Source organism: Oncorhynchus keta, unplaced genomic scaffold, assembly GCF_023373465.1.
Source record: "Oncorhynchus keta strain PuntledgeMale-10-30-2019 unplaced genomic scaffold, Oket_V2 Un_contig_8622_pilon_pilon, whole genome shotgun sequence".
NCBI lineage: Eukaryota > Metazoa > Chordata > Actinopteri > Salmoniformes > Salmonidae > Oncorhynchus > Oncorhynchus keta.
The window spans coordinates 1-24954 of record NW_026290156.1 but is presented as its reverse complement, the minus strand read 5'-3'; the positions used below and the strand labels follow the sequence as shown (position 1 = coordinate 24954).

The 24954-nt window shown below is 50.1% G+C and overlaps 2 pseudogenes; one reads left to right on the top strand and one right to left on the bottom strand.

The window, feature by feature from the left end:
* Nucleotides 1–2364: 2364 nt before the first annotated feature.
* On the top strand, nt 2365–14513 carry LOC127926913 (RNA-binding protein NOB1-like; annotated as a pseudogene).
* Nucleotides 14514–14516: 3 nt separating this feature from the next.
* Nucleotides 14517–23925, bottom strand: LOC127926914 (conserved oligomeric Golgi complex subunit 8-like; annotated as a pseudogene).
* Nucleotides 23926–24954: the final 1029 nt, after the last annotated feature.

The following is a 24954-nucleotide window of genomic DNA, read 5'->3' as shown; positions in this document are numbered from 1 at the left end:
CAGAGCTACACTGTCTGGTGAAGGTGCTGTAATGTGTGGTAAAGGACTGGTACACACCCTGACAGGACAGCATGTCGACCCAGAGCTATAATGACGTTGACTGAGGCAGAGCTATAGTGATGTTGACTGAGGCAGAGCTATAGTGATGTTGACTGAGGCAGAGCTATAGTGATGTTGACTGTCTGGCAAGGTGCTGTAATGTGTGGTAAAGACTGGTACACACCCTGACAGGACAGCATGTCGACTCCAGAGCTATAGTGATGTTGACTGAGGCAGAGCTATAGTGATGTTGACTGAGGCAGAGCTACAGTGATGTTGACTGAGGCAGAGCTACAGTGATGTTGACTGAGGCAGAGCTACAGTGACTGAGGCAGAGCTACAGTGATGTTGACTGAGGCAGAGCTATAGTGATGTTGACTGAGGCAGAGCTACAGTGACGTTGACTGAGGCAGAGCTATAGTGATGTTGACTGAGGCAGAGCTATAGTGATGTTGACTGAGGCAGAGCTATAGTGATGTTGACTGAGGCAGAGCTATAGTGATGTTGACTGAGGCAGAGCTACAGTGATGTTGACTGAGGCAGAGCTACAGTGATGTTGACTGAGGCAGAGCTACAGTGACTGAGGCAGAGCTATAGTGATGTTGACTGAGGCAGAGCTATAGTGACTGAGGCAGAGCTATAGTGATGTTGACTGAGGCAGAGCTATAGTGATGTTGACTGAGGCAGAGCTATAGTGATGTTGACTGAGGCAGAGCTACAGTGATGTTGACTGAGGCAGAGCTACAGTGACTGAGGCAGAGCTATAGTGATGTTGACTGAGGCAGAGCTATTGATGTTGACTGAGGCAGAGCTATAGTGATGTTGACTGAGGCAGAGCTACAGTGATGCTGACTGAGGCAGAGCTATAGTGATGTTGACTGAGGCAGAGCTACAGTGATGTGACTGAGGCAGAGCTACAGTGATGTTGACTGAGGCAGAGCTATAGTGATGTTGACTGAGGCAGAGCTATTTTGATGTTGACTGAGGCAGAGCTACAGTGATGTTGACTGAGGCAGAGCTATAGTGATGTTGACTGTCTGGTGAAGGTGCTGTAATGTGTGGTAAAGGACTGGTACACACCCTGACAGGACAGCATGTCGACCCAGGCAGTCCACGGACATGGCAGTGGCCTGGAAAGATAACAGCATGTTATTATGGTTATTTACGTTGTTCAGGTGCATTAGACCTGTGTAACAAAACACTGTCTGAACACTGGATGTAATGACCTGGTGCATTAGACCTGTTGAAACAAAACACTGTCTGGACACTGGATGTCTGACCTGGTGCATTAGACCTGTTGAAACAAAACACTGTCTGGACACTGGATGTGTGACCTGGTGCATTAGACCTGTTGAAACAAAACACTGTCTGAACACTGGATGTCTGACCTGGTGCATTAGACCTGGTGTAACAAAACACTGTCTGGACACTGGATGTGTGACCTGGTGCATTAGACCTGTTGTAACAAAACACTGTCTGAACACTGGATGTGTGACCTGGTGCATTAGACCTGTTGAAACAAAACACTGTCTGAACACTGGATGTCTGACCTGGTGCATTAGACCTGTTGTAACAAAACACTGTCTGAACACTGGATGTGTGACCTGGTGCATTAGACCTGGTGTAACAAAACACTGTCTGACACTGGATGTGTGACCTGGTGCATTAGACCTGTTGTAACAAAACACTGTCTGAACACTGGATGTGTGACCTGGTGCATTAGACCTGTTGTAACAAAACACTGTCTGAACACTGGATGTGTGACCTGGTGCATTAGACCTGTTGTAACAAAACACTGTCTGGACACTGGATGTGTGACCTGGTGCATTAGACCTGTTGAAACAAAACACTGTCTGGACACTGGATGTGTGACCTGTTGAAACAAAACACTGTCTGAACACTGGATGTGTGACCTGGTGCATTAGACCTGTTGAAACAAAAATTCAACAATCCTGCGACTGAGTGTGACATAATTTAACTGTGACACTTTCAGATACTCTCTGACTACTCAGAAGGATAACAGCTCCCACCTGTTTCACTCGGAACAGCATGACAACACCACAGACAGAAGGGGAAAGTTATCTCTTTTTGCAACACATTTCGCATTAGCTAGTTACATGTCACCCAACTCTGAATTAAACCCTGTTTTACTCAAGTACCTGCGCGTCTCGCAATTCCACCACCACATTCTCACTACTCCAGCGAGCCGCCATCTTCCTCTACGGCAACAACATCAACAAGACGTCACACGACGCCCTGTCTCTCAAATCACGTACAGCGAGAGAACTACTTCCGGTCTTCTGATTGGTTGTGGTGATGACGCCGACGTCGCTATCCAAGATGGCGGCTTCCATGGTGGAACATGTTGTCGTAGACGCAGGAGGATTTTGAAGAAAGCACTTCTTCAGGTGAGGTTTAAACTGTGTCACAGAGAGAGATGTAGAGATGTTCTTCAGGTGTTCCGTCCCCCAGGATCAGAAGTATTTAATACGAGTAACTTTTTATCACAAACTGCGTGCCTGATGTCAGGTCTGGATAGCGAGTTTAACGTGGTCCATCCTGTTTAAATGGCCACATCAACATCATGTAGCTGCGTATATTATAATTTATACATTACTGTAAATATTGCCCTTCCCCCCCATATGTATATATACATGTATTTATTTTGTAGGACATCGGGAAGAATATCTACACGCTGAAGGATGTAGTCGAGGAAATTAGGGACAAGCCAACCCGGAGGAGCCTGTCATTCCTACCATATCAACTCAACTTCAGAGAGCCGCACCCAGAGGACATCAGATTAGGTAGCTAAGGTTTTTTAAATGACTCATTTTGGTCAGTTTTGGTTGTTTGATTTGTTGTGCTGGATATTGTGTTTTTGAATACAAATCTGCCTCTCATTTACATTACATTTAAGTCATTTAGCAGACGCTCTTATCCAGAGCGACTTACAAATTGGTGCATTCACCTTATGACATCCAGTGGAACAGCCACTTGCATCTAAATCTTTTTTTTTTTTTTGGGGAAGGATTACTTACCCTTACTTACCCTATCCTAGGTATAGGACATCACTTCTATAGTTGTTGATGGTATTTCATGAATTGTGATGCTGGTACTGAGTGTTGAGGTCCGTGTTCAGTGACTGAGTTCTCCAAGAAGACGGAGACTACCCCAGCCTTTCTGCCACAGACATCAAGGTGTTGGCTCTGACATACCAGTTGGAGAGGGAAAACGTCGGGACGGACCACCTGAAGAAAGAACCTGAGGTCAAGGTAAGACGGGGAACAATGAGACCTGAGGTCAAGGTAAGACGGGGAACAATGAGACCTGAGGTCAAGGTAAGACAGGGAACAATGAGATCTGAGGTCAGGTAAGACAGGGAACAATGAGATCTGAGGTCAAGGTAAGACAGGGAACAATGAGATCTGAGGTCAGGGTAAGACAGGGAACAATGAGATCTGAGGTCAAGGTAAGACAGGGAACAATGAGATCTGAGGTCAAGGTAAGACAGGGAACAATGAGATCTGAGGTCAAGGTGAGACAGGGAACAATGAGATCTGAGGTCAAGGTAAGACAGGGAACAATGAGATCTGAGGTCAAGGTAAGACAGGGAACAATGAGATCTGAGGTCAAGGTAAGACAGGGAACAATGAGATCTGAGGTCAAGGTAAGACGGGGAACAATGAGATCTGAGGTCAAGGTAAGACAGGGAACAATGAGATCTGAGGTCAAGGTGAGACAGGGAACAATGAGATCTGAGGTCAAGGTAAGACAGGGAACAATGAGATCTGAGGTCAAGGTGAGACAGGGAACAATGAGATCTGAGGTCAAGGTAAGATGGGGAACAATGAGATCTGAGGTCAAATGGAACCCTATATTCTTTCTGCACTATATAGGGAACAGGGGCCCATAGGACTCTGGTCTAAAGTAGTGCACTATATAGGGAACAGGGTGCCATGTGGGACACAACCAGTGAAACAGACTAGTTATCACACAGAACCCTGAGTATTGTAAGTGTCTCAAGAGGTCCACATCACAGCTTTGACATGTCGTCTGTCGTCAGGTCCAGGTGTGCAGTACAAGGAGACATCCAGAGGCTCCCGTTGGCGTGGCAGGGTTCCACTTCCCTCAAAGGTACAGTTTCAAAATATATATATATTTATCCGCTATTTTACCAGGTCAGTTGACTGAGAACACATTCTCATTTGCAGCAACGACCTGGGGAATAGTTACAGGGAGAGGAGGGGGATAAATGAGCCAATTGTAAACTGGGGATTATTAGGTGACCGTGATGGTTTGGGTGCCAGATTGGGAATTTAGCGAGGACACCGGGGTTAACACCTCTACTCTTACGATAAGTGCCATGGGATCTTTTAATGACCTCAGAGAGTCAGGACACTCGTTTAACGTCCCATCCGAAAGACGGCACCCTACACAGGGCAGTGTCCCCAATCACTGCCCTTGGGCATTGGGATATTTTCTTTTAGACCAGAGGAACGAGTGCCTCTTACTGGCCCTCCAACACCACTTCCAGCAGCATCTGGTCTCCCATCCAGGGACTGACCAGGACCAACCCTGCTTAGCTTCAGAAGCAAGTCAGCAGTGGTATGCAGGGTGGTCTGCTGCTGGTTAAAGCCAGCAGTAGGATACAGGGTGGTCTGCTGCTGGTTAAAGCCAACAGTGGTATGCAGGGTGGTCTGCTGCTGGTTAAAGCCAGCAGTAGGATGCAGGGTGGTCTGCTGCTGGTTAAAGCCAACAGTGGGATGCAGGGTGGTCTGCTGCTGGTTAACAGTGGTATGCAGGGTGGTCTGCTGCTGGTTAACAGTGGTATGCAGGGTGGTCTGCTGCTGGTTAACAGTGGTATGCAGGGTGGTCTGCTGCTGGTTAACAGTGGTATGCAGGGTGGTCTGCTGCTGGTTAACAGTGGTATGCAGGGTGGTCTGCTGCTGGTTAAAGCCAACAGTGGTATGCAGGGTGGTCTGCTGCTGGTTAACATAGTGGTCTGCAGGGTGGTCTGCTGCTGGTTAACATTGGTCTGCAGGGTGGTCTGCTGCTGGTTAACATAGTGGTATGCAGGGTGGTCTGCTGCTGGTTAACATAGTGGGATGCAGGGTGGTCTGCTGCTGGTTAACGCCAACAGTGGGATGCAGGGTGGTCTGCTGCTGGTTAACATAGTGGTATGCAGGGTGGTATGCTGCTGGTTAACATAGTGGTATGCAGGGTGGTCTGCTGCTGGCAAGGCCAAACAATGACATGAAATCAACTCTGTTGTTAACCAGAGTACTGATCCGTGTTGAGGTGTTTGACCAAGTAAATGAACAACTTAAAAAGACATCTAGAATAACCACGTGAACCATGTGGGATGATCATTAGTACCAATCAACCACTTCTGAACCAACCATCTAGAATAATAGTTAAGAGTTCTCCTCTTCTCCTCCGTGGTCCAGAGGCCAGCTGATGGGCTGTTCAGTGGCAGACGGAGGCCAGCAGCACAGACACAGCACAGCTATAACCCTCCAGAGATCGGAGAGTACAACAGCTTCCAGTTCTGGAGGAATCCTCTGCCCTGCTTCGACACCAATCTGCTGGAACTAGTGGTGGTCACACACACTACCTGACCTGGTAGAACTAGAACACACACTACCTCTGACCTGCTATAACTAGAACACACACTACCTCTGACCTGCTATAACTAGAACACACACTACCTCTGACCTGCTATAACTAGAACACACACTACCTCTGACCTGCTATACCTAGAACACACACTACCTCTGACCTGCTATAACTAGAACACACACTACCTCTGACCTGCTATAACTAGAACACACACTACCTCTGACCTGCTATAACTAGAACACACACTACCTCTGACCTGCTATAACTAGAACACACACTACCTCTGACCTGCTATAACTAGAACACACACTACCTCTGACCTGCTATAACTAGAACACACACTACCTCTGACCTGCTATAACTAGAACACACACTACCTCTGACCTGCTGGAACTATAACACCACTACCTCTGACCTGCTATAACTATAACACACACTACCTCTGACCTGCTATAACTAGAACACACACTACCTCTGACCTGCTATAACTAGAACACACACTACCTCTGACCTGCTATAACTATAACACACACTACCTCTGACCTGCTATACCTAGAACACACACTACTCTGACCTGGTTAAAGAACACACACCTTTGACCTGCTATACCTAGAACACACACTACCTCTGACCTGCTATAACTAGAACCACACTACCTGGTCTGACCTGCTATAACTAGAACACACACTACCTCTGACCTGCTATAACTAGAACACACACTACCTCTGACCTGCTATAACTAGAACACACACTACCTCTGACCTGCTATAACTAGAACACACACTACCTCTGACCTGCTATAACTAGAACACACACTACCTCTGACCTGCTATAACTAGAACACACACTACCTCTGACCTGCTATAACTAGAACACACACTACCTCTGACCTGCTATAACTAGAACACACACTACCTCTGACCTGCTATAACTATAACACACACTACCTCTGACCTGCTATAACGAGTACCTCTGACCTGCTATAACTATAACACACACTACCTCTGACCTGCTATAACTATAACACACACTCTGCTGACCTGCTATAACTATAACACACACTACCTCTGACCTGCTATAACTAGAACACACACTACCTCTGACCTGCTATAACTAGAACACACTACCTCTGACCTGCTATAACGAGAACACACACTACCTCTGACCTGCTATAACTAGAACACACACTACCTCTGACCTGCTATAACTATAACACACACTACCTCTGACCTGCTATAACGAGAACACACACTACCTCTGACCTGCTATAACTAGAACACACACTACCTCTGACCTGCTGAGAACACACACTACCTCTGACCTGCTATACCAGAACACACACTCCTCTGACCTGCTATAACGAGAACACACACTACCTCTGACCTGCTACAACTAGAACACACACTACCTCTGACCTGCTATAACGAGAACACACACTACCTCTGACCTGCTATACCTAGAACACACACTACCTCTGACCTGCTATAACGAGAACACACACTACCTCTGACCTGCTATAACTAGAACACACACTACCTCTGACCTGCTATACCTAGAACACACACTACCTCTGACCTGCTAGAACTAGAACACACACTACCTCTGACCTGCTATAACTAGAACACACACTACCTCTGACCTGCTATAACGAGAACACACACTACCATCTGACCTGCTATAACTAGAACACACACTACCTCTGACCTGCTAGAACACACACTACCTCTGACCTGCTATAACTAGAACACACACTACCTCTGACCTGCTAGAACACACACTACCTCTGACCTGCTGGAACTAGAACACACTACCTCTGACCTGCTATAACGAGAACACACACTACCTCTGACCTGCTATAACGAGAACACACACTACCTCTGACCTGCTATAACGAGAACACACACTACCTCTGACCTGCTATAACTAGAACACACACTACCTCTGACCTGCTATACCTAGAACACACACACTACCTCTGACCTGCTAGAACTATAACACACACTACCTCTGACCTGCTATAACGAGAACACACACTACCTCTGACCTGCTATAACTAGAACACACTACCTCTGACCTGCTATAACGAGAACACACACTACCTCTGACCTGCTATAACGAGAACACACACTACCTCTGACCTGCTATACCTAGAACACACACTACCTCTGACCTGCTATAACTAGAACACACACTACCTCTGACCTGCTATAACGAGAACACACACTACCTCTGACCTGCTATAACTAGAACACACACTACCTCTGACCTGCTGGAACTAGAACACACACTACCTCTGACCTGCTATAACTAGAACACACACTACCTCTGACCTGCTATACCTAGAACACACACTACCTCTGACCTGCTATAACGAGAACACACACTACCTCTGACCTGCTATAACTAGAACACACACACTACCTCTGACCTGCTATACCTAGAACACACACTACCTCTGACCTGCTATACCTAGAACACACACTACCTCTGACCTGCTATAACTGTCTCTCTCTGTGTGTCTCTCTGTGTCTGTCTCTCTGTGTCTGTCTCTCTGTGTCTGTCTCTCTGTGTCTGTCTCTCTGTGTCTGTCTCTCTGTGTCTGTCTCTCTGTGTCTGTCTCTCTCTGTGTCTGTCTCTCTCTGTGTCTGTCTCTCTCTGTGTCTGTCTCTCTGTCTGTCTGTCTGTCTCTCTGTGTCTCTCTGTGTCTCTCTGTGTCTCTCTGTGTGTCTGTCTCTGTGTGTCTGTCTCTCTGTGTCTGTCTCTCTGTGTCTGTCTCTCTGTGTCTGTCTCTCTGTGTCTGTCTCTCTGTGTCTGTCTCTCTGTGTCTGTCTCTCTGTGTCTGTCTCTCTCTCTCTGTCTGTCTCTCTGTCTGTCTGTCTCTCTCTGTCTGTCTCTGTCTGTCTGTCTGTCTCTCTCTGTCTCTCTCTCTGTCTCTCTCTCTGTCTCTCTCTCTGTCTCTCTCTGTGTGTCTCTCTGTGTGTCTCTCTGTCTCTCTCTGTCTCTCTCTCTCTCTCTCTGTCTCTCTCTCTGTCTCTCTGTGTGTCTCTCTGTGTGTCTCTCTCTGCCTCTCTGTGTGTCTCTCTGTGTGTCTCTCTGTGTGTCTCTCTGTGTGTCTCTCTGTCTCTGATGAATTGATGTGGTCCTTGTTATTTACCTGCAGAACATTGAGGACCTGTCAATATCAGACAGTGGAGCAGCAGACACTGTCCACACAGAACCTGAGACCGGGTCAGAGGAACACAAACACTCAAAGAATCATTCAGAGGAGCACGGCAGTGGATCGGAGGAGGAAGAGGAGGAGGAAGAGGAGGATGGCGGCGGTTGGATCACCCTAGCAACATTAAACAGGTCCAGATGGAGACGGGGATCTGGGCGTCGCCTGTGGACGTTAAAGTGGCGTGTCTCACCACCGACTTCGCTATGCAGGTACTGAGGCCCAAATGGACCCCTTGATAATGCACTACTTCTAACCAGGGCCCATAGGTAGTGCATAAGTAGTACACTATATAGGGAATTGGGTTGCCATTTGGGACTTAATATTTAAGATTCTGGTTAAATTAACTCCAATAGTTCAGCGAACTCCTTTTGTCTACGTAACTGTCCCCGAGTGGTAATAGTTGACGCTGATTACTTAACAGTTGATTAAATTCTGTTGAGACCCCATTTTAGATGTACACATTCAGAACCATGTGGTTGGTCGGTCGACTGTTGACTGCAGCCGGTTTGTTCAACAGAACGTCCTGATTCAGATCGGGCTCCATGTCCTCTCTGTGAATGGGATGCTGATCAAACAGGCCAGGAATCACATCCTGCGATGCCACGCCTGTTTTAAGTGAGTACCTCTTCCACGCTGAACGCTCACCTCGTAAAATACATTTACAAATAAGTGTTATTCAATTATTACGCCCACACTGCCTGCGTCTGCGCCAACCTGCGTCTGCGCCAACCTGCGTCTGCGCCAACCTGCGTCTGCGCCAGCCTGCGTCTGCGCCAACCTGCGTCTGCGCCAACCTGCGTTGCCAAAATAGAAGTCCTTTCTCTCCCATCTCATTGGTTTATAGAAGCAGGTACCCACGTGCCATCTCCTCATTGGTTTATAAAAGCAGGTACCCACGTGCCATCTCATTGGTTTATGAAACAGGTACCCACATGCCATCTCCTCATTGGTTTATAGAAGCAGGTACCCACATGCCATCTCCTCATTGGTTTATAGAAGCAGGTACCCGCATGCCATCTCCTCTCATTGGTTTATAGAAGCAGGTACCCACGTGCCATCTCCTCATTGGTTTATAGAAGCAGGTACCCACGTGCCATCTCCTCATTGGTTTATAGAAGCAGGTACCCACATGCCATCTCCTCATTGGTTTATAGAAGCAGGTACCACGTGTCATCTCCTCATTGGTTTATAGAAGCAGGTACCCACATGCCATCTCCTCATTGGTTTATAGAAGCAGGTACCCACATGCCATCTCCTCATTGGTTTATACCCACCCACGTGTGATTGAAAGACTAAATGTTTTGCCGGTTGTCATGGTAATACTATAAAAGTGTAGATGCCAATCACCATATAAGTTCAAAGATGAAAAAGCCTGGAAGGAGCAGAGATGACCCGAAACGATTCAGTTGGCCATTTTATGTGTGGATTAATTGTCTATAGTAGAGGACCTTGTGCATTTCAGGTAAAATAACAACTCAATGTTTATATCCCAGGACAAATTAGGTTAGCAACAGCAAGCTAACTAGCTAAATATACAAATTAGATGCCAACACTTGCAAAGCTAACTAGCTAAATTCAGGACAAATTAGCCAGCACTTGCTAGCAACAACTAAATAGGACAAATTAGCCAGCAAGCTAGCTAAATAGGACAAATTATCCAGCAACAGCAAACTAGCTAAATAGGACAAATTATCTGCCAGCAAGCTAGCTAAATAGGACAAATTAGCTAGCACAGCTAGCTAACTAAAATAGGACAAATTAGCAGCACTTGCTAGCTAACTAGCTAAATAGGACAAATTAGCCAGCACTTGCTAGCTAACTAGCTAAATAGGACAAATTAGCCAGCACTTGCTAGCTAACTAGCTAAATAGGACAAATTAGCCAGCACTTGCTAACTAGCTAAATAGGACAAATTAGCCAGCACTTGCTAGCTAACAAGCTAAATTGCCAGACATGTTTAATGCTTTTCGACCCCAAATGAATGTCATTGGTTCCGTTTGTTTTGATATCGCGTTTGGTGTCGGGGGACAAAATACATTTACGCACGACGGCGCAGCCGGTCTGGGTTCCGTGTTCGCAGTAAATTTAAAAAACACCCGTTGATGTCACGAGGACCCGTTTTTAGTAATTAGGAAACTTGTTCTCAACCTTGGTCTTTAAGAAGCTTAATTCAAACGGACAGTCTGACCTTCTCTCTCTGTTGTAGGACCACCACCAACATGAATAAGGTTTTCTGTCCACACTGTGGCAACAGAACGCTGAAGAAGATAGCAGTGACTGTCAGCGAGGACGGAAACATCCAGATGCATTTCTCAAAGAACCCCAAAGTGCTCAACCCCAAAGGGAAGAGGGTAAGTGGATGAAATGGTACCAGACCCACATCATACTGTGGTAGGAAACGTCTTCAACCCCAAAGGAAACAGGGTAAGTGGATGAAATGGTACCAGACCCACATCATACTGTGGTAGGAAACGTCTTCAACCCCAAAGGGAAGAGGGTAAGTGGATGAAATGGGACCAGACCCACATCATACTGTAGTAGGAAACATCTTCAACCCCAAAGGAAACAGGGTAAGTGGATGAAATGGGACCAGACCCACATCATACTGTAGTAGGAAACAGGGTAAGTGGATGAAATGGTACCAGACCCACATCATACTGTAGTAGGAAACGTCTTCAACCCCAAAGGGGTAAGTGGATGAAATGGTACCAGACCCACGTCATACTGTGGTAGGAAACGTCTTCAACCCCAAAGGAAACAGGGTAAGTGGATGAAATGGGACCAGACCCACATCATACTGTAGTAGGAAACGTCTTCAACCCCAAAGGAAACAGGGTAAGTGGATGAAATGGGACCAGACCCACATCATACTGTAGTAGGAAACATCTTCCACCCCTAGTCAGTTGGGGAAAGGGGGGTGGTACCTAGTCAGTTGGGGAAAGGGGGTGGTACCTAGTCAGTTGGGGAAGGGGGGTGGTACCTAGTCAGTTGGGGAAAGGGGGTGGTACCTAGTCAGTTGGGGAAAGGGGGGTGGTACCTAGTCAGTTGGGGAAAGGGGGGTGGTACCTAGTCAGTTGGGGAAAGGGGGGTGGTACCTAGTCAGTTGGGGAAAGGGGGGGTACCTAGTCAGTTGGGGAAAGGGGGGTACCTAGTCAGTTAGTCAGTTGGGGAAAGGGGGTACCTAGTCAGTTGTACCTAATGTTTATCAGTTGTTCAGGGGAACAGTGGGTTACCTAGTCAGTTGTCAGGGGGAAAGGGGGGTACCTAGTCAGTTGTCAGTGGGGAACTGCCGGTTCAGGGGAACAGTGGGTTAACTGCCGTGTTCAGGGAACAGTGGGTTAACTGCCGTGTTCAGGGAACAGTGGGTTCACTGCCTTGTTCAGGGGAACAGTGGGTTAACTGCCTTGTTCAGGGGAACAGTGGGTTCACTGCCGTGTTCAGGGGAACAGTGGGTTAACTGCCTTGTTCAGGGGAACAGTGGGTTAACTGCCTTGTTCAGGGGAACAGTGGGTTAACTGCCTTGTTCAGGGAACAGTGGGTTCACTACCTTGTTCAGGGGAACAGTGGGTTAACTACCTTGTTCAGGGAACAGTGGGTTCACTACCTTGTTCAGGGGAACAGTGGGTTAACTACCTTGTTCAGGGGAACAGTGGGTTAACACCTTGTGGGGAACAGTGGGTTAACTGCCGTGTTCAGAACAGATTTTCACCTTGTCAGCTCTGGGATTTGATCCAGCAACCTTTCAGTTACTGGCTCAACACTAACCACGAAGCTACCTGCAGTCTAGCTTCTCCACTCTGTTACTGCTAGAGACTAGCTTCTCCACTCTGTTACTGCTAGAGACTAGCTTCTCCACTCTGTTACTGCTAGAGACTAGCTTCTCCACTCTGTTACTGCTAGAGACTAGCTTCTCCACTCTTACTGCTAGAGACTAGCTTCTCCACTCTTACTGCTAGAGACTAGCTTCTCCACTCTTACTGCTAGAGACTAGCTTCTCCACTCTTACTGCTAGAGACTAGCTTCTCCACTCTTACTGCTAGAGACTAGCTTCTCCACTCTTACTGCTACAGTCTAGCTTCTCCACTCTGTTACTGCTACAGACTAGCTTCTCCACTCTGTTACTGCTACAGACTAGCTTCTCCACTCTGTTACTGCTACAGACTAGCTTCTCCACTCTGTTACTGCTACAGACTAGCTTCTCCACTCTGTTACTGCTACAGACTAGCTTCTCCACTTTGTTACTGCTACAGACTAGCTTCTCCACTCTGTTACTGCTACAGACTAGCTTCTCCACTCTGTTACTGCTACAGACTAGCTTCTCCACTCTGTTACTGCTACAGACTAGCTTCTCCACTCTGTTACTGCTACAGACTAGCTTCTCCACTCTGTTACTGTAGACAGCTTCAGACTAGCTTCTCCACTCTGTTACTGCTACAGACTAGCTTCTCCACTCTGTTACTGCTAAAGACTAGCTTCTCCACTTTGTTACTGCTACAGACTAGCTTCTCCACTCTGTTACTGCTACAGACTAGTTTCTCCACTTTGACTAGCTTCTCCACTCTGTTTCTGCTACAGACTAGCTTCTCCACTCTGTTACTGCTTCTCCACAGACTAGCTTCTCCACTCTGTTACAGACTAGCTTCTCCACTCTGTTACAGACTAGCTTCTCCACTCTGTTACTGCTACAGACTAGCTTCTCCACTTGTTACTGCTACAGACTAGCTTCTCCACTCTGTTACTGCTAAAGACTAGCTTCTCCACTTTGTTACTGTAGCAGCTGCAGACTAGCTTCTCCACTCTGTTACTGCTACAGACTTTGTTAGCTTCTTCCACTCTGTTACTGTAGCAGCTGCAGACTTCTCCACTTTGTTACTGCTACAGACTAGCTTCTCCACTCTGTTACTGCTAGAGACTAGCTTCTCCACTCTGTTACTGCTACAGACTAGCTTCTACAGACTAGCTTCTCCACTCTGTTACTGCTACAGACTAGCTTCTCCACTCTGTTACTGCTAGAGACTAGCGTTCACCATTGCTTATTGTAAATGATTGAGGTGGAATGCTAATCTAATGTCCGCTCTCTGTTCCCGTAGTACTCCCTGCCCCTGCCACAAGGGGGCAAACATGGCAGCAACCCCCACCTGGTGGAGGACCAGCGTTTCCCCAGCAGCGCGTGTCCCATAAGGCCCGCCAGAAGACGGACGTCTTAAACCCAGACTACCTGGCCGGGGGCGGCTCACCTTTCTCTGACACGACATCTACAGCCGCTCTGCCAACCTGCACATCACAGACGGCGGAGGGGAGGGGGCGGAGGCGGGCCAACCCCAACGCTGCCCGCAAGAAGAAATGTTGATGAATCGGAAGCCATTTTCTTCAATCTTCATTTTCTACACGCCAAGTTCCACTAAAGAGAAATCCCAGAAACTGAACTGTGAAGAAGATAATACTGATGTTTTGTATAAAATTAACATATTTTTTTTTAAAGGTAAACTTAATGAATTCCGGGTTCAAAATAATGTCATACAGTAACTAAAACTACCAAGTTTGTAAAAGCCTGACGGTATATTTGCACTTTCAAGGCTTGTGTCTGTAACCTGCTCTGACATTTGATTCGTCTAATTAAAAACACAGTTCAAGACGCCTCTGTTGTGGATATATTTTAATAATGAAGATCCATCTTACAGTAGAAATTAACTATTTTAAATGTACATAGTCCAGTTACCACATTGTCAAACCCAGATTGGCAGTATATACATGATAAAGCATTCCTGAAAATGGTAAATTAACTAGTAAAAATGCACACAAGCTGAGATTCAAACCATTAATTCAAGGCTATTGGTAGTTTACCTTGCCAACACTCCTGAGGGTTAACTCTCTGCTACCTCTGGGTTTACCTCAGGCTCTGATGGCTCACTGTCTAGCTCTGGGACTGGGTTATGTTCTGGGGCGGTCAGTACAGGCTCTAGGACTGGGTTATGTTCTGGGTCAGTCAGTACAGGCTTTGGGGGATTCAGTATGGCCTCCAACTCAGGGTCTTCCTGTACTTCACGGTGGCCGTCAGCCCTTGGTCTCTCTGCGTCGTCCAGTACAGGGTTCGGGTCATTCAAAATGGCTTCCAGTTCAGGGTCAGAGGTCAGACCTGTCTCGGAAACAAACTCAGTAGATATGGTGGATGAGACCATGGGATCCTCCTCAATAGGTTCCGGGCCTGCTATTGGTTCAGGAACAGGAAGTCCCAGGTTGTCAACAGGAAGTATTGGTGGAGGATCAGCTGTGGTGAGACCGTCCAGCTCAACACTGAGGTCCTCTCCCACCGGAGTCACCATCTCCCTCTTGGGAAGAACAAACGCCAGAGGCTCCAGGACTGGACTCACATCGATACAACCCAGACCGCTGTACTGGTGGACTTGAGTTGGAGGACACCTGGAGGACAAAAACCAACCACGTTTCACATCAGTAAATGGATCTTTTACTAGTCTTTAGCATCCCAGTGACAGAGAGATCATGTAAAAGACCAAGAGTATGATGACAGGGGGGGGGGACAGAGTATTTACCCAGTATGACAGAGAGCTGGGGGGGGACAGAGTATTTACCCAGTATGACAGAGAGCTGGGGGACAGAGTATTTACCCAGTATGACAGAGAGCTGTGCTGGAGGGGGGGGACAGAGTATTTACCCAGTATGACAGAGAGCTGTGCTGGGGGGACAGAGTATTTACCCAGCATGACAGAGAGCTGTGCTGGGGGGACAGAGTATTTACCCAGTATGACAGAGAGCTGTGCTGGGGGACAGAGTATTTACAGAGTATTTACCCAGTATGACAGAGAGCTGGGGGGGGGGACAGAGTATTTACCCAGTATGACAGAGAGCTGTGCTGGGGGGTGCTGGGGGGACAGATGACAGAGAGCTATTTTACCCAGTATGACAGAGAGCTGGGGGGGGGGGACAGAGTATTTACCCAGTATGACAGAGAGCTGTGCTGGGGGGACAGAGTATTTACCCAGTATGACAGAGAGCTGTGCTGGGGGGGGACAGAGTATTTACCCAGCATGACAGAGAGCTGTGCTGGAGGGGACAGAGTATTTACCCAGTATGACAGAGAGCTGTGCTGGGGGACAGAGTATTTACCCAGTATGACAGAGAGCTGTGCTGGGGGGACAGAGATTTACCCAGGACAGAGAGCCAAAGCTGGGGGGACAGAGCATTTACCCAGTATGACAGAGAGCTGTGCTGGGGGGACAGAGTATTTACCCAGTATGACAGAGAGCTGTGCTGGGGGGACAGAGTATTTACCCAGTATGACAGAGAGCTGTGCTGGGGGGGGACAGAGTATTTACCCAGTATGACAGAGAGCTGTGCTGGGGGGGGACAGTAGACAGAGAGCTATTTACCCAGTATGACAGAGAGCTGTGCTGGGGGGGACAGAGTATTTACCCAGTATGACAGAGAGCTGTGCTGGGGGGGGACAGAGTATTTACCCAGTATGACAGAGAGCTGTGCTGGGGGACAGACACAGAGTATTTACCCAGTATGACAGAGAGCTGGGACAGAGAGCTGCTGGGGGGACAGAGCATTTACCCAGTATGACAGAGAGCTGGGGGACAGAGTATTTACCCAGTATGACAGAGAGCTGTGCTGGGGGGGACAGAGTATTTACCCAGTATGACAGAGAGCTGTGCTGGGGGGACAGAGTGGGGGGACAGAGTTTTACCCAGTATGACAGAGAGCTGTGCTGGGGGGACAGAGTATTTACCCAGTATGACAGAGAGCTGTGCTGAGGGGGACAGAGTATTTACCCAGTATGACAGAGAGCTGTGCTGGGGGGACAGAGAGCTGTGCTGGGGGACAGAGCATTTACCCAGTATGACAGAGAGCTGTGCTGGGGAGTATTTACCCAGTATGACAGAGAGCTGTGCTGGGGGACAGAGTATTTACAGAGAGCCAGTATGACAGAGAGCTGTGCTGGGGGGGGGGGACAGAGTATTTACCCAGTATGACAGAGAGCTGTGCTGGGGGGGGACAGAGTATTTACCCAGTATGACAGAGAGCTGTGCTGGGGGACAGAGTATTTACCCAGTATGACAGAGAGCTGTGCTGGGGGGGACAGAGTATTTACCCAGTATGACAGAGAGAGAGCTGTGCTGGGGGAACAGGACCTGTAGACAACGGTTGAGGAAGGGACCAGGTCCTCAGCAAAGGAACAGCAGAATTGGACAAACAGCTCCTTCTCTCGGTCGCTGAAGGCCGTCTCTTCAGCCCGGTGGAACGCCACGATCAACTTGGTGACCTGGGGAGGAGAGAGAGATTTCAACAGGAGTCTTGAGTCTGAGGGAGTGTGACCTGATCCTATCAGGGTAACTTCTACCATGGTCACCGACACAGTGGCTTTCGCATCTAGAGAGAGCACCGCGTCTAGAGAGCATCCTATCTACCGCGTCTAGAGAGCATCCCATCTAGAGAGCATCCCATCTACCGCGTCTAGAGAGAGCACCGCGTCTAGAGAGCATCCTATCTACCGCGTCTAGAGAGCATCCCATCTAGAGAGCATCCCATCTACCGCGTCTAGAGAGCATCCCATCTAGAGAGCATCCCATCTACCGCGTCTAGAGAGCATCCCATCTAGAGAGCATCCCATCTACCGCGTCTAGAGAGCATCCCATCTAGAGAGCATCCCATCTACCGCGTCTAGAGAGAGCATCCCGTCTAGAGAGCATCCCATCTACCGCATCTAGAGAGCATCCCGTCTAGAGAGTATCCCATCTACCGCATCTAGAGAGAGCATCCCGTCTAGAGAGAGCATCCCATCTACCGCGTCTAGAGAGCATCCCATCTACCGCGTCTAGAGAGCATCCCATCTACCGCGTCTAGAGAGCATCCCGTCTACCGCGTCTAGAGAGCATCCCATCTACCGCGTCTAGAGAGAGCATCCCGTCTAGAGAGAGCATCCCATCTACCGCGTCTGAGAGCATCCCATCTACCGCGTCTAGAGCATCCCATCTACCGCGTCTAGAGAGCATCCCATCTACCGCATCTAGAGAGCATCCCATCTACCGCATCTAGAGAGCATCCCATCTACCGCGTCTAGAGAGCATCCGTCTACCGCATCTAGAGAGAGCATCCCATCTACCGCGTCTAGAGAGGAAAGCATCCCATCTACCGCGTCTAGAGAGCATCCCGTCTAGAGAGAGCATCCCATCTACCGCATCTGAGGCATCCCATCTACCGCGTCTAGAGAGCATCCCATCTACCGCATCTAGAGAGAGCATCCCGTCTAGAGAGAGCATCCCATCTACCGCGTCTAGAGAGCATCCCGTCTACCGTGTCTAGAGAGCATCCCATCTACCGCATCTAGAGAGCATCCCATCTACCGCGCCTAGAGCATCCCATCTACCGCGTCTAGAGAGAGCATCCCATCTACCGCATCTAGAGAGCATCCCATCTACCGCGTCTAGAGAGAGCATCCCGTCTACAGCGCCTAGAGAGCATCCCATCTACCGCGTCTAGAGAGAGAGCATCCTGTCTAGAGAGTCCCATCTACCGCCTAGAGAGCATCCCCGTCTAGAGAGCATCCCATCTACCGCGTCTAGAGAGCATCCCCGTCTAGAGCATCCATCTACCGCATCTAGAGAGCATCCCGTCTAGAGAGAGCATCCCGTCTAGAGAGCATCCGTCTAGAGAGCATCCCATCTACCGCGCTAGAGAGCATCCCATCTACCGCGTCTAGAGAGAGCATCCCATCTAGCGTCTAGAGAGCATCCCATCTACCGCGTCTAGAGAGCATCCCATCTACCGCGCCCCTACATCCCATCTACCGCGTCTAGAGAGAGCATCCCATCTACCGCGTCTAGAGAGCATCCTGTCTAGAGAGAGCATCCCCTAGAGAGAGCATCCCGTCTAGAGAGAGCATCCATCTCCGCGTCTAGAGAGAGCATCCCATACCGCGTCTAGAGAGAGCATCCCATCTACTGCGTCTGAGAGAGCATCCCATCTACCGCGTCCATCTACTGTCTAGAGAGCATCCCATCTACCGCGTCTAGAGAGCATCCCATCTACCGCGTCTAGAGAGCATCCATCTACCGCGTCTCAGAGAGCATCCCATCTACCGCGTCTGAGAGCATCCCGTCTACCGCGTCTAGAGAGCATCCTCTACCGCGTCTAGAGAGAGCATCCCGTCTAGAGAGCATCCCATCTACCATCTAGAGAGCATCCCTCTACAGCGTCTAGAGAGCATCCCGTCTACCGCGTCTAGAGAGTATCCTGTCTACCGCGTCTAGAGAGTATCCATCTACCGCATCTAGAGAGCATCCTATCTACATCTAGAGAGCATCCTGCTACCGCGCCTAGAGAGCATCCATCTACCGCGCTAGAGAGCATCCCATCTACCGCGTCTAGAGAGCATCCCATCTACCGCATCTAGAGAGAGCATCCCGTCTACCGCGTCTAGAGAGCATCCACGTCTACCGCGTCTAGAGAGCATCCCATCTACTGTCTAGAGAGCATCCCGTCTACCGCGTCTAGAGAGCATCCCATCTACCGCGTCTAGAGAGAGCATCCCGTCTACCGCATCTAGAGAGCATCCCGTCTACCGCATCTAGAGAGAGCATCCCATCTACCGCGTCTAGAGAGCATCCGGCTACCGCATCTAGAGAGCATCCCATCTACCGCGTCTAGAGAGCATCCCATCTACCGCGTCTAGAGAGCATCCCGTCTTACCGCATCTAGAGAGCATCCCATCTACCGCATCTAGAGAGAGCATCCCGTCTTACCGCGTCTAGAGAGCATCCCGTCTACCGCGTCTAGAGAGCATCCCATCTACCGCGTCTAGAGAGCATCCTGCCTACCGGCGTCTAGAGAGGCATCCCATCTACCGCGTCTAGAGAGCATCCCATCTACCGCGTCTAGAGAGAGCATCCCGTCTACCGCGTCTAGAGAGCATCCCATCTACCGCGTCTAGAGAGCATCCCGTCTAGAGAGTATCCTATCTACCGCGTCTAGAGAGCATCCCATCTACCGCATCTAGAGAGAGCATCCCATCTACCGCATCTAGAGAGCATCCCATCTACCGCGTCTAGAGAGAGTATCCCATCTACCGCATCTAGAGAGCATCCCGTCTACCGTCTGAGAGAGCATCCCATCTACCGCGTCTAGAGAGCATCCCATCTACCGCGTCTAGAGAGCATCCCATCTACCGTCTAGAGAGCATCCCATCTACCGCATCTAGAGAGAGCATCCCATCTACCGCATCTAGAAGGCATCCGTCTACCGCATCTAGAGAGCATCCATCTACCGCATCTAGAAGGCATCCCATCTACCGTCTAGAGAGCATCCCGTCTACCGCATCTAGAGCATCCCATCTACCGGGCCTAGAGAGCATCCCATCTACCGCGTCTAGAGAGCATCCCATCTACCGCGTCTAGAGAGAGCATCCCATCTAGAGAGAGCATCCACGCGAGAGAGCATCCACGTCTAGAGAGAGCATCCCATCTACCGCGTCTAGAGAGCATCCCATCTACCGCGTCTAGAGAGAGCATCCCATCTACCGCGTCTAGAGAGAGCATCCCATCTACCGCGTCTAGAGAGAGCATCCCATCTACCGCATCTAGAGCATCCCATCTACCGCGTCTAGAGAGCATCCTACCGCGTCTAGAGAGGCATCCCGTCTACCGCGTCTGAGAGCATCCCATCTACCGCGTCTAGAGAGTATCCGCATACCGCGTCTAGAGAGCATCCGTCTACTGCGTCTAGAGAGCATCCCGTCTACCGCTTCAGAGAGAGCATCCCATCTACCGGCCTAGAGAGGCATCCGTCTACCGCGTCTAGAGCATCCCATCTACCGCGTCTAGAGAGCATCCCATCTACCAGAGAGCATCTGTCTACCGTCTAGAGAGCATCCCGTCTACCGCGTCTAGAGAGCATCCATCTACCGCGTCTAGAGAGCATCCCCTCAGAGAGCATCCCATCTACCGCGTCTAGAGAGCATCCCATCTACCGCATCTAGAGAGAGCATCCCATCTACCGTCTAGAGAGAGCATCCCATCTACCGCGTCTAGAGAGCATCCCGTCTACCGCACCTAGAGACATCCCATCTACCGCACCTAGAGAGCATCCCATCTACCGCGCCTAGAGAGCATCCCATCTACCGCGTCTAGAGAGCATCCCATCTACCGCATCTAGAGAGAGCATCCCATCTACCGCGTCTAGAGAGCATCCCATCTACCGCATCTAGAGAGAGCATCCCATCTACCTCATCTAGAGATAGCATCCCATCTACCGCGTCTAGAGAGCATCCCGTCTACCGCGTCTAGAGAGAGCATCCCATCTACCGCGTCTAGAGAGACATCCCGTCTAGAGAGCATCCCATCTACCGCGTCTGAGAGAGCATCCCCATCTACCGCGTCTAGAGAGCATCCCATCTACCGCGTCTAGAGAGAGCATCCATCTACCGCGTCTAGAGAGCATCCCATCTACCGCGTCTAGAGAGCATCCCATCTACCGCGTCTAGAGAGCATCCCATCTACCGCGTCTAGAGAGAGCATCCCATCTACCGCGTCTAGAGAGCATCCCGTCTAGAGAGAGCATCCCATCTACCGCGTCTAGAGAGAAAGCATCCCATCTACCGCGTCTGAGAGAGCATCCGTCCAGAAGAGCATCCCATCTACCGCGTCTAGAGAGAGCATCCATCTACCGCGTCTAGAGAGAGCATCCCGTCTAGAGAGCATCCCATCTACCGCGTCTAGAGAGAGCATCCATCTACCGCGTCTAGAGAGCATCCCGTCCATCCCATCTCGCGTCTAGAGAGAGCATCCCATCTACCGCGTCTAGAGAGAGCATCCATCTACCGTCTAGAGGAGCATCCCATCTACCGCGTCTAGAGAGCATCCATCTACCGCGTCTGAGGCATCCCATCTACCGCGTCTAGAGAAACATCCCATCTACCACGTCTAGAGAGCATCCCATCTACCGCGTCTAGAGAGCATCCCATCTACCTGCGTCTAGAGAGAGCATCCCATCTACCGCGTCTAGAGAGCATCCCATCTACCGCGTCTAGAAGGCATCCCATCTACCGCGTCTAGAGAGCATCCCATCTACCGCGTCTAGAAGGCATCACATCTACCGCGTCTAGAGCATCCCGTCTAGAGAGCATCCCATCTACCGCGTCTAGAGAGCATCCCATCTACGCATCTAGAGAGCATCCCATCTGCCGCGTCTAGAGAGCATCCCATCTACGGCGTCTGAGAGCATCCCATCTACCGCGTCTAGAGAGCATCCATCTACCGCGTCTAGAGCATCCCATCTACCGCGTCTAGAGAGCATCCCATCTACCGCGTCTAGAGAGCATCCCATCTACCGGTCTCCAGAGAGCATCCATCTACCGCGTCTGGAGAGCATCCGTCTAGAGAGGCATCCCATCTACCGCGTCTAGAGAAGGCATCCCATCTACCGCGTCTAGAGAGCATCCCGTCTAGAGGGCATCCCATCTACCGCATCTAGAGAGGCATCCCATCTACCGCATCTAGAGAGAGCATCCCATCTACAGCATCTAGAGAGCATCCCATCTACCGCGTCTAGAGAGAGCATCCCATCTACCGCATCTAGAGAGAGCATCACATCTACCGCGTCTGAGAGCATCCCATCTACCGCATCTAGAGAGCATCCCATCTACCGCGCCCTAGAAGGCATCCCGTCTACCGCGTCTAGAAGCATCCCATCTACCGCATCTAGAGAGCATGTCTGCCGCGTCTAGAAGGCATCCGTCTACCGCGTCTGAGAGCATCCGTCTACCGCGTCTGAGAAAGCATCCCATCTATCGCATCTAGAGAGCATCCCATCTACCGCGTCTAGAAGCATCCCATCTACCGCGTCTAGAGAGCATCCGTCACAGCGTCTAGAAAGCATCCCATCTATCGCGTCTAGAGGACATCATCTACCGCGTCTAGAGAGCATCCCATCTACCGCGTCTAGAGAGCATCCCATCTACCGCGTCTAGAGAGCATCCGTCTACCGCGTCTAGAAAGCATCCCGTCTACCGCGTCCTGAGAGCATCCGTCTACCCCGCGTCTAGAAAGCATCCATCTACCGCGTCTAGAGAGAGCATCCCATCTACCGCGTCTAGAGAGCATCCCATCTGCAGCGTCTAAAGAGAGCATCCCCGTCTAGAAGCATCCCATCTACCGCGTCTAAAGAGAGCATCCCGTCTAGAGAGCATCCCATCTACCGCGTCTAAAGAGCATCCCGTCTAAAGAGGCATCCCATCTACCGCGCCTAGAGAGCATGGAACAGACTAGACATGTCATTATGGTAACTGTAGCAGCAGACGTAGCAGAGACAGACAGGCGTTGGTTACCTTCATGAGGCGTCCTCCAGGTACTTGGTCACCTGCTGGGCCAGACCGAGGGGACAACAGAGCCTGAGGTCGTTGAAGGCCGTCAAGATGTTGTTCAGGAAGCAGGCCAGAGGGAAGTCCAGCAGAGTCATGGGGGCTGGAGGGTACCTGGCTGGGTACTGGGGGCTGGAGGGTACCTGGCATGGGCCCCCACCCAGCATAGAGGGAGAGATCCAGAGTGCTGAGTTCATGTCCTCCTGGAACCGGTCTATGGCTTCCTCTACAGCTTTACGGAAGGTATCGGCCGCCACGCTGGAACATCGGGGCCAGCTGGCCACGGAAGTCTGCCCCAACGCGGCTGAAGGACAGGCCGAAGCCATGCACTGTCCCAGCAGGGAGTCAGGCGTCCGCCCACCCCTCTGGAGGTCTCGGTCCAGGGTCTCCAGGAACTCAGACACCTGCTGCCACCCAGCCGTGGAGATGGCCGCCTCGTTCACCGCCTGGTCGTGACCACCTTTCACCACAGACACCGTACATCACAAGGCTGCCCCCTCATTCACCACAGACACCAGACATCACAAGGCTGCCCCTCGTTCACAGACACCAGACATCACAAGGCTGCCCCTCGTTCTACAGACACCGTACATCACAAGGCTGCCCCCTCGGTTCTGCCCCTTCACCACAGACACCGTACATCACAAGGCTGCCCCCTCATTTCACCACAGTACATTGTCACAAGGCTGCCCCCTCATTCACCACAGACACCATACATCACCAAGGCTGCCCCCTCATTCACCAGACACCATACATCACAAGGCTGCCCCTCATTCACCACAGACACCGTACATCACAAGGCTGCCCCCTCATTCAACACAGACACCATACATCACAAGGCTGCCCCCTCATTCAACACAGACACCAGACATCACAAGGCTGCCCCCTCATTCACCACAGAGACCTTACATCCCAAGGCTGCCCCCACCAGACATACATCCCAGGCTGCCCCTTTCACCACAGACACCATACATCACAAGGCTGCCCCCTCACCACAGACACCATTCTCACCACAGACACCATACATCCTGAGGCTGCCCCCCTCGTTCACCACAGACACCATACATCACAAGGCTGCCCCCTCATTCACCACAGACACCATACATCACAAGGCTGCCCCTCGTTCACCACAGACACTGTGCCTCCCTGGACTTCCCTCATTCTCATACAGACACCATACATCACAAGGCTGCCCCTCATTCACCAGACATCACAAGGCTGCCCTCATTCACCACAGACACCATACATCACAAGGCTGCCCCTCATTCACCACAGACACCATACATCACAAGGCTGCCCCTCGTTCACCACAGACACCATACATCACAAGGCTGCCCCTCGCTCACCACAGACACCGTACATCACAAGGCTGCCCCTCATTCACCACAGACACCATACATCACAAGGCTGCCCCCTCGTTCACTACAGACACCATACATCACAAGGCTGCCCCTCGTTCACCACAGACACCATACATCACAAGGCTGCCCCTCGTTCACCACAGACACCATACATCACAAGGCTGCCCCCTCATTCACCACAGACACCATACATCACAAGGCTGCCCCTCGTTCACCACAGACACCATACATCACAAGGCTGCCCCTCGCTCACCACAGACACCATACATCACAAGGCTGCCCCTCGTTCACCACAGACACCATACATCACAAGGCTGCCCCCTCGTTCACTACAGACACCATAC